This window comes from Medicago truncatula, chromosome 6, assembly GCF_003473485.1.
Source record: "Medicago truncatula cultivar Jemalong A17 chromosome 6, MtrunA17r5.0-ANR, whole genome shotgun sequence".
NCBI lineage: Eukaryota > Viridiplantae > Streptophyta > Magnoliopsida > Fabales > Fabaceae > Medicago > Medicago truncatula.
Window position 1 is genome coordinate 2,508,226 of NC_053047.1, and position 13,205 is coordinate 2,521,430.

The window sequence follows — 13,205 nt, forward strand, 5'->3', positions numbered from 1 at the left end:
TTTCTATGTATGATTTAACCAATCAATAGTTGATCTAAGTAGTTTTTATATAGAGAAATGATAAGACACACAATTTTAGACAGATATGCAATAGTATGGGCAAAACAATAATTTTGGTGTGAACTAGATGGGTAATTTGGTAACACTACACCCTTTTTCTCAATTCTCACATTATATTCTTATTCTCTCTTATTTTTTCTCTCTCCATTGTTTTTGATCAATGAAAAGAGAGAAAAAAGAGGTTGTCACAAAAGTTGTTTCAAATAGATGTTCAAATATCACCACTCTTTATATAATAGTGGTTGTTTATAAAGAACTCAAACTTGACCCTAAATATTTATATTTTATTATTTGTAATTAGTTTTTTCTCAAAACTAATATTAGTTTAACTATTTTAATTAAAATGCTTAAAAATATTAGTAATTAAAGCTGTAGAAAAATTATTTTCATAAACTTTACTAAAACAAATTGGTGATGGACTAATAACCCCTTTGCTTCTGTTTTTCTTAAGCAGAATTATGAACTCTATTGGTTCTATTTCTGGCCCATCAAAGAACAATTTTGTCCATAACATCAATGAGGTTTTCTCTCTGTCCCTCTCTCCCTCTCCTCCTCTTAATAAAATCTCAATTGTTCGATTAATCTAATCGGATCCCTCTCCGAGTAGAGACTATATATCTTTTTCGTTTCTCAAAAGAAATAGAAGACTTTTTTTTGACAATAAATAGAAGACTATTATTATCAAATATTTTAGTGTATAAAATTGTATACTTACAAATCTAGTGACATATACTTGTCTTTTATAAATCTAATTATAGGAACAAATGCCTTCATTTTTAAAATAAAATAAAACTGAGAAGATGTTAACTCAACTTAATTTTAGCAAAATCTCAACTTTTAGATAATACAACGACCAATCATGGCATGGCCCTAAAGTTTGTTGTCTTTTCCCCAATGTGCATACTGCATATGTTTGGTGAGAAAAATCTCAGCAATTGATTTAAATAAATCTGATTAATCCTAAAGTTTATAACAGTTTATTCATGAGAGAACATTAAAGAAAACAATAGTAGCTTATTTTAATTTGACTTTATCAACTTTGTGATGCAGAATGTTATTGTATTGTTATATTTGGCATGTGCCTCTTCTGTTGCTTGCTTCCTAGGTGAGTTTTCAGTTTTGTTACTATTTTGGTTTTTACTTCTCTATAGTTTTTACTTCATTTTGGTCTCTATAATTTAATTTCTAAATTTCATATACAGCTTAATATACGTCATGGCCTATATTGGAGAGAAAGTGATATTTTATTTAGACTAAATTGATAATTTATTCATTACATATGATTCACAAGTATTAACATTGAACCCTTTTTTTTTTTTTTTACTTGGTGAGGAATTTCAGAGGGTTATTGTTGGACAAGAACAGGTGAAAGACAAGCTGCAAGAATGAGAGCTAGGTACTTAAAAGCAGTTCTAAGACAAGAAGTAGCATACTTTGATTTGCATGTTACAAGCACATCAGAAGTCATCACAAGTGTCTCTAACGACATCCTAGTAATTCAAGATGTTCTTAGTGAAAAGGTATAAATTTTTTATTTATTTTTACTTTATATAAATTTTTATTTCTATATAGGGATGAAAACACGAAGTCATGCCAAGCCAGACTTTGATTATGTTGAATAAGAGAGAAAACTATGTAATTGAATAACACTGTAGAAGGTCTATTATATAAGGGATTATACACTTACTTACAAACAAAATACTGTTCTATCTTCAGTAACTTCTAGAGTAAGCTAGAATATATTTACGACGTAAATATAAACTATTTACTATTTATCTAAATATCAACAAATATCATAGATTAAATAGGTCCGATTTGTTTTAAAAGTCCTAGGACTTTATCTAGTCTATTACTTGACACAAGCTATTTGACAATTGCTGTTTAACATCATAAACTTCCTAAAAACACAAGTAAAATACTAAAATACCTCAGCTGTAGTTAACTACCGTTGGCTATATATCTAGAAATCCGGCAGCAGATAACTACCGTTGACTTTTTTGGTCATTTACTTATGTTTCCAAGATATATTGGATGTCAGAAAAGCAACAGTCAAGCTATTTTTAAAGAGAACTTCTTTTTCTACCCTGACATTTCAAAAATCTACACATGTTTGAAAGTATACTTATGGAGGGTAAAACTACCGTGTTTTCTGTGGGAAGTATAGTTCCGTATAACTAAAAAAGGAAAACGTTAATTAGTGTTTCTGTAACATTAGTTAAAGAAGCAAATATAATAAAGATATCTTGAAACTTGAGTAAACAAAATTTTAAAAGTCTAAGAAATGCTCTTTTCAATAAAAATTTGTTTTCTTTTGTTTCCTTAACTAGTACCCTGAGAGCACTAGTTAGCAAGCCTTTAACAAAAAAAAAAGTCTATTTTTTTTCTTCATAATTACTTCCTAAGTGACTTGGAGGGAGGGACTAAATGTTCCTTTTTAAGGGTTTGACCTGGCCATTTTTAAGCCTAGAGAAGTCTATTTAAGGACCTAGTTTATATTAAATTTTCTTTAATATATATTTTATGACCGTGACATTTAGTTAATTTCTTGTTACTTGAAAACTACATAGGTTCCGGATTTTTTGATGAATACATCTAATTTCATTGGAGGATACATAGTGGCATTTGCTTTGTTATGGAGATTAGCAATTGTTGGGTTCCCTTTTGTGGTACTACTTGTGATTCCTGGTTTCATGTATGGGAGAGTTTCGATGGGGTTGGCTAGAAAAATTAGAGAAGAGTACAATAAAGCTGGTACAATAGCAGAACAAGCAATATCTTCAATTAGAACTGTTTATTCCTTTGCAGGAGAAAGCAAAACCATAGATGCTTTCTCTGAAGCTTTGGAAGGATCAGTGAAGTTGGGATTGAAACAAGGTTTAGCTAAGGGCTTGGCCATAGGAAGCAATGGTGTTAATTTTGCTATATGGTCTTTTATGGCATATTATGGTAGCAGAATGGTTATGTATCATGGTGCTAAAGGTGGTACCGTTTATTCAGTTGGATTTTCATTAGCAATTGCTGGATCGTAAGTATACCTTTACCCTTCATCTTATATTTATAGTTTTCTCAGTTCAAAAGTTTCATACTTTGTGGGATAAAATTTTAAGCAGGGTTTTAAAACACGGTTTGTGATCACGATTATGGCCGTGTTATCATAGTTTTAAAGTCTTCATGATAATCATGACACCTTGTCGGTCATATTTTCTTGTGATTCCAAAGTATCAAGGATCCTTACGTGATCACGATTTAAAACCTTGTGCTTAAATGGTGCCTTTTTTTAGTTAAATATGTGAAGCACAAACACTTACACGAAAATAACACAGACAAATCGACACACATAATCAATTTGAGAAAATGAATCATTTTAAAGTAATCACATGTGTCAGCGTAGACAGTGACACGTAACAGACACTGGACACACCATTAATCAGAAGTGTCGGTTCTACAAAGTTGTTGATTATATATATTTTTCTTATGTGGCAGGGCTTTAGGAGCTGGTATGTCAAATGTGAAGTACTTCTCAGAAGCAAGTGCAGCAGGAGAAAGAATAATGGAAGTGATAAAAAGAGTTCCAAAGATTGATTCCGAAAACATGGAAGGTGAAATTATAGAGAAAGTGTCGGGGGAAGTTGAATTCAACCATGTTGAATTTGTGTATCCATCAAGACCAGAAAGTGTGATCTTAAAAGATTTTTGCTTAAAGGTTCCATCAGGAAAAACAGTGGCATTAGTAGGAGGAAGTGGTTCAGGAAAATCAACAGTTGTATCACTTTTGCAAAGATTTTATGATCCAATTGGTGGAGAGATTCTTCTTGATGGAGTTGCTATTCATAAGTTGCAACTTAAGTGGCTTAGGTCACAAATGGGTTTAGTGAGTCAAGAACCTGCTTTGTTTGCAACAAGCATCAAGGAGAATATACTTTTTGGAAGAGAGGATGCTACATTTGAAGATGTTGTGGATGCTGCTAAAGCTTCTAATGCTCATAATTTCATTTCAATGTTGCCACAAGGATATGATACTCAGGTTAGTGTTGATTGCTTTTGTAAATATGCTATAAACCAAATATGATTAACTGGAATTATGTCACTGATGGTCTAATTAGGCAAGTGTACCAAATTGTTTACCAAGTAATGAAGTGATAAGTATAGTATGCATCCAAAATGATTGTCGTTTCGTCCAAAAAATTCGCGTTCTTATTTGAGAACAAAATAATATAAAAGAGTCAAGGGTGTAGAGATTTTTAATTTTAATCTATTTTCAACACAACAAGTTACATGTCTTAGTTGCAGAAATGTTACCAGCGGTTAGGATTCTTTGAATCCCCCTATACATTTGTTGGAATTAAATAATAGTCAAGTTGCGTTCAGTTATCAAAGGGATGAGTCTGTTGGGACGTTCTAACCTAATCGGTTTTTCAAGTTGCACCTGCTGGTCGCACGGTGATCCTTGCATGCGGGGTCTTACTCTCTCGGTTGATTTTGGTCTATCCATCCGCCTGTTGAGTTGCACCTGCTGGTCACACGGTAATTTTTACCTGTGGGGTCTTACTCCCTCAATGGTAATTGAAACATAAACTTAAGTTGGCGTTCCTAAATTTCATAAGGTATGGTGGTCAGTGTTCCTAAATGTTTTTTCATCTATGAATCTTAGGAGTACATAGCACACTCTCCCTCTCAGTAGTTCTCCAAACAGACAACCCTATCAGCGTCTACCTTACCAAGGTGCGAGGAGAATGACGTTACTAGGCTGATTTAAGTCATGAAGTCACTTGTTTCCTTAATTACTAACTAGTTACATCCTGGTTTCAGCAAATTTTACTCAAATATTAGTAATGTCACCTCCTAATATAGACATATATAAATATCAAGATATAAACATCAATATTAGGCTCTGTCACTACCTAAATGCCTAAACTAGGGTTATGCTCCAGATGAGATAAATTTTACACACTACAGTAAAACTAAATAGCAACAAAAAATAATTGAATAAATGACATTGAATTAAATAATTATTCAACAAATGAAATAGAGGTTCATCTTAGAACCCTAGCCTAAACAGATTTAGTTACCCATGGTAACTAAAAACAAATTACAAAAACAAATAAATGTTCCCTAGAAAAACTTGGAGAGAGGAGAGAGAAAATCCTCCTTGAAAGCTCCTGGTGTCGCTTTCCTCTTGAACTGCCTCAGCTCTGAATTAGAAATTATGAATGAGGAATGCGGTATTTATTGGGAGAGTTTCCACCTGAAGTTTGGCCCAAAAACCAGGCTTTTCCCATAAAAAGTAGGAAAAAACAGTTTTGGCCCGCACCACTTAGTGCTCGGGGAACATACCTCTTGCCCTAGGCACATGAGTGTGCATTGCAAACCATGCCCTAGGCGCATGAGTGTGCTCTCCGGGCCCTAATTCTCTGATTTTCCGTCCTTTTGGGTTTTTGCTTCCATATAAGATGTCTTGGGACATGGGAATAAAATTTCTCCTTTATAAAGTTTTCTGAGGCCTCTTGAATCTTCATTCTTGATCTTCCTAAGGTATTCACTAATCTTCGGATGTTCTTGCTTTGCCGATTATCACGATTTCTTCGTGAATTACATCAAAAACACCCAAGAATTGCCATGTTTTGGGAAGAATAGAATTACAGACTCAAATATAGAAAACATTACAAATGTCACGAAATCATAGACAATTGTTCTAATACTCATCTTTTATGTTGGTAAAACCAATTGAAAATGACTGAAAAATATGCTAAAAACAACGTAAGATGACTTGTTATTAGTTACTAACCAAATATGAGTAATTACTGGAATTTTCCTAGGATATGATACTCATGTTAGGGGTAGTTTCTTTTGATATTATGCTACTTCCAAGTATTTATGAGTAAGTGGAATTTCCCTATTAAAAAAAGGTATATTTTAGTTGTTGAAATTCTAAAAATCATTCAATTTAGCCTTTTAATTTATGAAATTAACATTTAGGTTCTTAAATTGAAAAACATCATTACAAGGCTAAAATGTCTATAATTACCTTTTCTAAAAACGTGGTTGCTGGTGAACCTTAATATCATGAAGGATAAACTGTCGAAAAATGTGGCTGATGGAGGAACAATTGGTTTTTCTTTGAATGAAAAACATTATATATATATATATGAAATGTTAACTTGTGCCCTTAAGACACAAGTTTATAAACCAAATGTAGAAACTTAATTTTGAAAATTGTGCATTCAATATCTTGATAGTTTAAAAAGTTGGACAATTGTGCATTCAATGTCTATATAGGGAGAAAGTGAGCGAATATACGAAGTTGGACAAGCCACCCAAACCAGAAAAAACAAGTTAACCACCAAGAAACCAAAACCAAAAGAAAACACCAGCGAGTCAAGAAAAAAATGCTTCAAACTCCACCAACTAAAACAATGCTTCAAACTCCACCAAGAATCCAATAATGCTTAAGGGCAATGCTTCAAACTCCACCAAGAATCCAACACAATGGGTCAATAAACCTAGCCTACTGTAGGCTGCCTAAATCAAGGAGCAGAGGCATAAGTAGCACGAATACTTCCCAATTTTTTTTTCCAGAGTATTTTAGTAACTACATAAATTCAAAAAGTCAGTTTTCTGCACCATAGAAGCTCCCTTTTTATATTCCTTTACCGGTAAGTTCTTCGCACAAATCAAATTATAAAGAATTGATTCAAGGAGACGTCAGTAGTTGTCTTTTCCTAAATTAATTATTAAAAATAATGACTACTCGATCAGACCTAATTATCCATCGGTAGTTTATGCAAGAATATTCCTATCCTTTCTCAAATTAGAGAAATTCTAATTAGGCACAAAACCAAAACAATTTTATTTAGGTACACACTCACAAATAAAAAAAAAAATTAAAAGATTAAGAGATTTAAATAATGCAACTAAATCATTTCTCTTTTAATTTTTTACATTTGTGTATTCCGAAATAAATTTGATTTGGGTTTGTGCTTAAGTAAAAATTGCTCCTCAAATTAACTTAGTCACATTTAAAGTTCTTTTATTCCTACTTGATGGCTGACACATTATCAGCTGCATCTTTACTACTACAGGTTAGAGAGAGAGGAGTACAAATGTCAGGGGGGCAAAAGCAAAGGATTGCCATTGCAAGAGCTATCATAAAAATGCCAAAAATTCTATTGCTAGATGAAGCAACAAGTGCACTCGATTCTGAATCAGAAAGGGTTGTCCAAGAAGCTCTAGACAAAGCTACCGTTGGACGCACCACCATCATCATCGCTCACCGCCTATCTACCATCCAAAATGCAGACATCATTGCAGTTGTTCAAAATGGTAAGATTATGGAAATAGGATCTCACGAAAGCCTCGTGCAAGATGACAATTCAATTTATGCCTCCCTTGTTCGTCTTCAACAAACAAAAAGGGACGAAACTGACGACACCCCATCTATCATGAATAAAGATCACATGCAAAACACGAGTACTTGTAGACTCGTTAGTCCTTCTAGCTCCTTGAACTCAGCAACACGAGGCAATGATGATGTTTTAAACTATAACAATGTTGTTGAAGATGTTGCTACTAAATTTGTAGTTGATGATGATGATAATGATAATAGTAAAGACAAGAAGAAGGTTGAGGTTCCTTCCTTTAAATGGTTGTTGGCAATGAATGGACCAGAGTGGAAGCAAACATGTTTGGGTTGTATAAATGCGGTTTTATTTGGTGCAATTCAACCTGTGTATTCTTTTGGATTGGGGTCGGTTATATCGGTTTATTTTTTGGAGAACCATGATGAGATCAAGAAGCAAATTAGGATTTATGCACTTTGTTTTCTAGGGTTGGCTGTTATCTCAATGGTTGTTAATGTACTTCAACATTATAGCTTTGCTTACATGGGAGAATACTTGACTAAGAGGGTTAGAGAACGAATGTTTTCCAAGATACTCACATTTGAAGTTGGTTGGTTTGATGAAGATCAAAATTCTACAGGTTCTGTTTGCTCTAGACTTGCCAAAGAAGCCAATGTGGTATGTCTCCTCAGTTTTATTTTATTTTAAATATTTGTTTTATGTTAGAGATATATAATATAAAAATGACAAGGGTAGTCAACTTTCAAATTTGCATTTAAATTCATTTTGGATTAGCTTTTCATGTTAGCTTCGTTGTATTTACTTACTGCCCCAATTAGACATGCATCTTTCAATAACAGAGTTCTTTTTTCTATCACTAATTGTTACTGTTCGTCATTCTGAAGGGTGTACTTTCTTAGAGCATTTTGAAAAATGTATAGTGACATATGATATTATTATTTGTTAGAAAAGAGGACATGCATTTTCAGTGTAAACTAATATATACCGACGTCTAATAAGAATTAAACAATTTGCGGTTATTTTTAAGGAAAAAGATTGATAGTAACCCAAAAACCCTTTGACACCTTGAGAGAGAGAAAGAGATAGAGAGACTAATGTGATAGATGTGATATGTTATTGATGTGATATGAAGAGACAAATAGAAAGAAAATAAAGTGTCGAATAAGTGTATAAAGTTAAAGGTAGTTCAAATATAAAAGTTGAACTTTTAAATAGTGATTACAGGGAAAGCTTACATGATAATATCATGAGTTCTCAATGGATGACGATGTAAAACTATTTTACATTAATAATGTGCATCTCTATTAAATTCATTTTTCAACACTTACACAGGTAAGATCTTTGGTGGGTGATAGATTGGCTCTAGTGGTACAAACAATTTCAGCAGTGGTAATAGCATTCACAATGGGACTAATATCATTGCATGGAGACTAGCCATTGTTATGATAGCAGTTCAACCAGTTATCATATGTTGTTTCTATACAAGGTGTGTCCTTCTTAGGAACATGTCAAGAAAAGCCATCAAGGCCCAAGATGAATGTAGCAAAATAGCTGCTGAAGCTGTTTCAAATCTAAGAACCATCAATGCTTTTTCATCTCAAGATAGAATTCTCAAAATGCTTGAAAAATCCCAACAAGGCCCAAGTCATGAAAGTATTAGACAATCTTGGTATGCTGGCATTGGACTTGCATGTGCACAAAGTATCAAATTGTGTAGTTATGCTTTGACCTTTTGGTATGGTGGGAAAATTGTGTCGCAAGGTTATATCTCAGCTAAGGCGTTATTCAAGACTTTTATAATTTTGGTAACTACCGGAAAAGTAATTGCTGATGCTGGTAGCATGACGAATGATCTTGCTAAAGGTTCCGATGCCATTGAATCGGTTTTCACAATCCTTGATAGGTATACGAAAATTGATCCTGATGAAATAGAAGGTTACAAAGCTGAAAAGTTAATAGGAAAAATTGAATTTTGTGATGTTTATTTTGCATATCCGTCTAGACCAAATGTGATGATTTTTGAAGGATTCTCGATTAAAATTGATGCCGGAAAATCAACAGCGTTGGTAGGAGAAAGTGGTTCTGGGAAATCAACGATCATAGGACTAATTGAGAGGTTCTATGATCCACTTAAAGGGATAGTGACAATTGATGGTAGGGACATAAAAATTTATAATCTAAGGTCACTAAGGAAACACATTGCACTTGTGAGTCAAGAACCAACATTGTTTAGTGGTACCATCAAAGAAAATATTGCATATGGATCATATGATGATAAGGTTGATGAAAGTGAAATTATAGAGGCATCAAAGGCTGCAAATGCTCATGATTTCATATCAAGCTTAAAAGATGGTTATGATACACTGTGTGGTGATAGAGGAGTTCAACTTAGTGGTGGTCAAAAACAAAGAATTGCAATAGCTAGAGCTATATTGAAGAATCCAGAGGTGTTGCTTTTGGATGAAGCAACAAGTGCACTTGATAGTCAATCAGAGAAATTAGTCCAAGATGCTTTAGAAAAGGTCATGGTTGGAAGGACAAGCGTGGTTGTAGCACATAGGTTGAGTACTATCCAAAACTGTGATTTGATTGCTGTTTTGGATAAGGGAAGTGTTATTGAGAAAGGAACACATTCATCTTTGTTGTCTAAAGGGCCAAGTGGAGCATATTACTCTTTGATAAGTCTAAAAATAAGACCAACCAACATAATTATTGATTCTTCACATGAAATCAACTAAATAAACAATATCAAGTTTTTAATGTTTTAAGGGAAGCAACAAAGATGGGTTGATGATGTAGTTGTTGTAGTAATTAATAGGCGAAATTGAAAAGAAAACTGAGAAGAGGTTCAAGGAAATTGGTTTCAACTTAGCTTCCTAAAATTTTCATTTCTATAATCATCAAAATTGTAGGTTTGTCTAACATAACACAATTCCTATGATAATAACTATATGGTTATATTGTAATTTAGTTAAATCCTTTTGCTACTATGTATATTCTTTGGTCTATCTATCTCTATATCTATATGAATAAAACCATGGCTCCCACCTAGAAAATAAGCGGAGTTAGGGAGATGACACTTATTGAAGTAGTCTTGTTTAACCTCTTATTTAAAAATTGTATTAATATTGTTAATGTCAATTTTGATTTAATGCATATGTACTTGATTCCCTAGCGATGTAGAAAACTTGAAGTAGAACATTTCCTAACAACTTGATGTAAAAATTTCTTACTCCTATGATATATAACCAAGTTGGTATCAATTATGTTTCAAATGATTTTCATACCTCAAACTTTAGAAAATTAGTTAGACCACACAAATAACTTTCCAATCAATATCTAACAATACAATATACACTCATGTGAAACCAAGAAAGAGTTGTATACTAAAAGTACTTAATTATGGGATTGGACTCTTATTTGATGATTTTGTTAGCATGAAAGAACCACTTAATATCACCTCAATATTTATCCTTTCCACCAACAACTGAATATGGGTTAAAGTTACCTACAAAGAAAGGACGTTTTTCAAGTGTCTTCGATGCAAGCGTTTTCCTAATGCGACGTTTCTTCTTGATTTTTGCGCCCTTTTTTGTGGCATCTAAAGTAATTTTTTTTTTTTAATTATTGTCATAGGTGGCTACGATTATTACTTGTTGCCCTAAATATGAATAAGTAGGAACACTTAAAATGTGTAGTTATAGCTTAGACGCAACACTTTTATAGTATCATATTAAAATATACAATTTAGCAATTATTTAGTAAATATAGTCGATATTATAACCGGCTTCTAAAATTTTTGTCAATCATATCTCAAACAAGATCTAATTTAACCACACATCCACAAAAGTTGTATTACAAAAATGTTAAGTTCAAGGTGACAACTAGGGTACCTATGGAAGAATGGTGGATAATTTATCCCAACCAATACACATTAGCCACATAAGCACATTTTTAAGTGGTATCCATGAACTATCTTGACCCCACCAACAAATTGCTCATTTTCATTGGTTGGTGGGTAAATTATCCACAATTCTTCAAAGATAATCTAGAAAAAACCTAAGTTCAAACATTAATTTAACACATACTAGTAAACATAATGTCTAACATTATTTAATACTAGATTTAATACTTCCAAGTACAAGCCTAGCAAAATAACAAAAAATATATTTCAGCGTTGAAACACATTGAAAATTATATTGTTCAAGTTTAATACTTTCAACTATAATAAAAAAGAACGGCTTTTAATTTGGTCCTTATGGTTTAAAAGTTTTAAGTTTTTCCAAAACGTTACTCACATTAAAATAAGTTAGTCCCATCTATTACTATATTAAATTTTAGCACACTGAAATTTTAGCAGACTTATATCAGCAATTAAATGCTACTCACAATGCAATACCAAAAATGTTAAAAAAGAATATTCTAATTACTAATACTATGATAAGAAATTGCCTCACAATTTCTATTGTATATTGATCAGCTTCTTTCCTCAACAAAAACTTACCAATTTCTTTAATGGGTGTGATGGGTCTAATGTATGCTACTGCTTCATTGCATCAATAATTGATGGACCATTACGATCCCACGTGATTCTAGGGATTCGTTTTTACAGTTGTGCATAGCGAATACCTTATTCACAACAAAATAGAATCTTAAACATCTACTCATATTTGTGTGTTGGGTGGACATGTGTGACAAAGGATCGATACTCGATGGACCATTCTTGGAAGTTAAAGGCTCACCATCAAAGCAGACTATAGGTCTGTGAAAGCAGATCTTCAACGCATGACACCCAATTTTGCCTCGATTCAACCGTGGCGAAATTAATAGAATTTGGATCCTCTTCTTCCATCAACTATCTCCACTCTCTCCTTATTATAGTATGACACCAATGTAGATGATTAGTTTTGATTGTTAGTTAGTTAGATTGAATAATGTGCCAGCTGTACAAACTGTTGTGACAGTTAGACTTTTCCTAATTCATAGGAGATTAGTTAGATAGTGGATTACTTGCACATGAAGTAACCACAAAGTTAGTTAGAAGCATTCTCCTATATAAAGACTAACACTATGTATGAACAGTAATGATTCAATAAGAAAGAATGCATAATTTCTTCTCTTCTATTTTCATCTTCATTCATTCTTTAATGGAGATGAATGTTCTCATCTCCATTCATTCTTGCATTGTTCATCTACATCGTCTTTTTCAAGAGCATGTATTTCATTTATATTTTATTGATTCTCTATGTTGATAATTGTTTTTAGCAGTTGATTCGATTTCTGTTGATGCAGTTTGGTATTGATTTGCTTTGATTAATGAGAGAAACAAGTAGCCTGATGGTGTGAGAGTGGAGGAAAAAAAGAGAAGAAAATGAATTTTGATTCGAAATAGATGTTATTTGTATTGAAAATTGAGGGTATTTTTAAAAAGAGAAAAAATCAGCCCAAAAAACTGAAAGAGATTATTTTCTTTATATAGTATAGATTTCATATGAATTTGAATGCTTTGACATGCCATAAGTACTTTTACGATGATCATGCAACAAGAGAGGTTAACAATTCCTTTGCGACTGCCTTCTAACTAATTTCCCAAAGAGCAAGGTATGAAAATCATTTGAAACTTTAACTCAAAGTTGTTGAAAAATAGTTTACTTCAAGTTGTTTTACATTAGTAGGTAATTATTACTAATACAATTTTCAAATAAGAGGTAGAACAAGACTTCTTCAATAAATCCTTCAAAAAAAAAAAAAGACTTCTTCAATAATATTGTCAAAAAAAGAAGACTT

At 32.7% G+C, this 13,205-nt stretch overlaps 1 pseudogene; it reads left to right on the forward strand.

Moving 5' to 3' along the window:
* The first annotated feature begins 503 nt into the window (after positions 1-503).
* Positions 504-10,162, forward strand: LOC11429382 (ABC transporter B family member 15-like; annotated as a pseudogene).
* Positions 10,163-13,205: the final 3,043 nt, after the last annotated feature.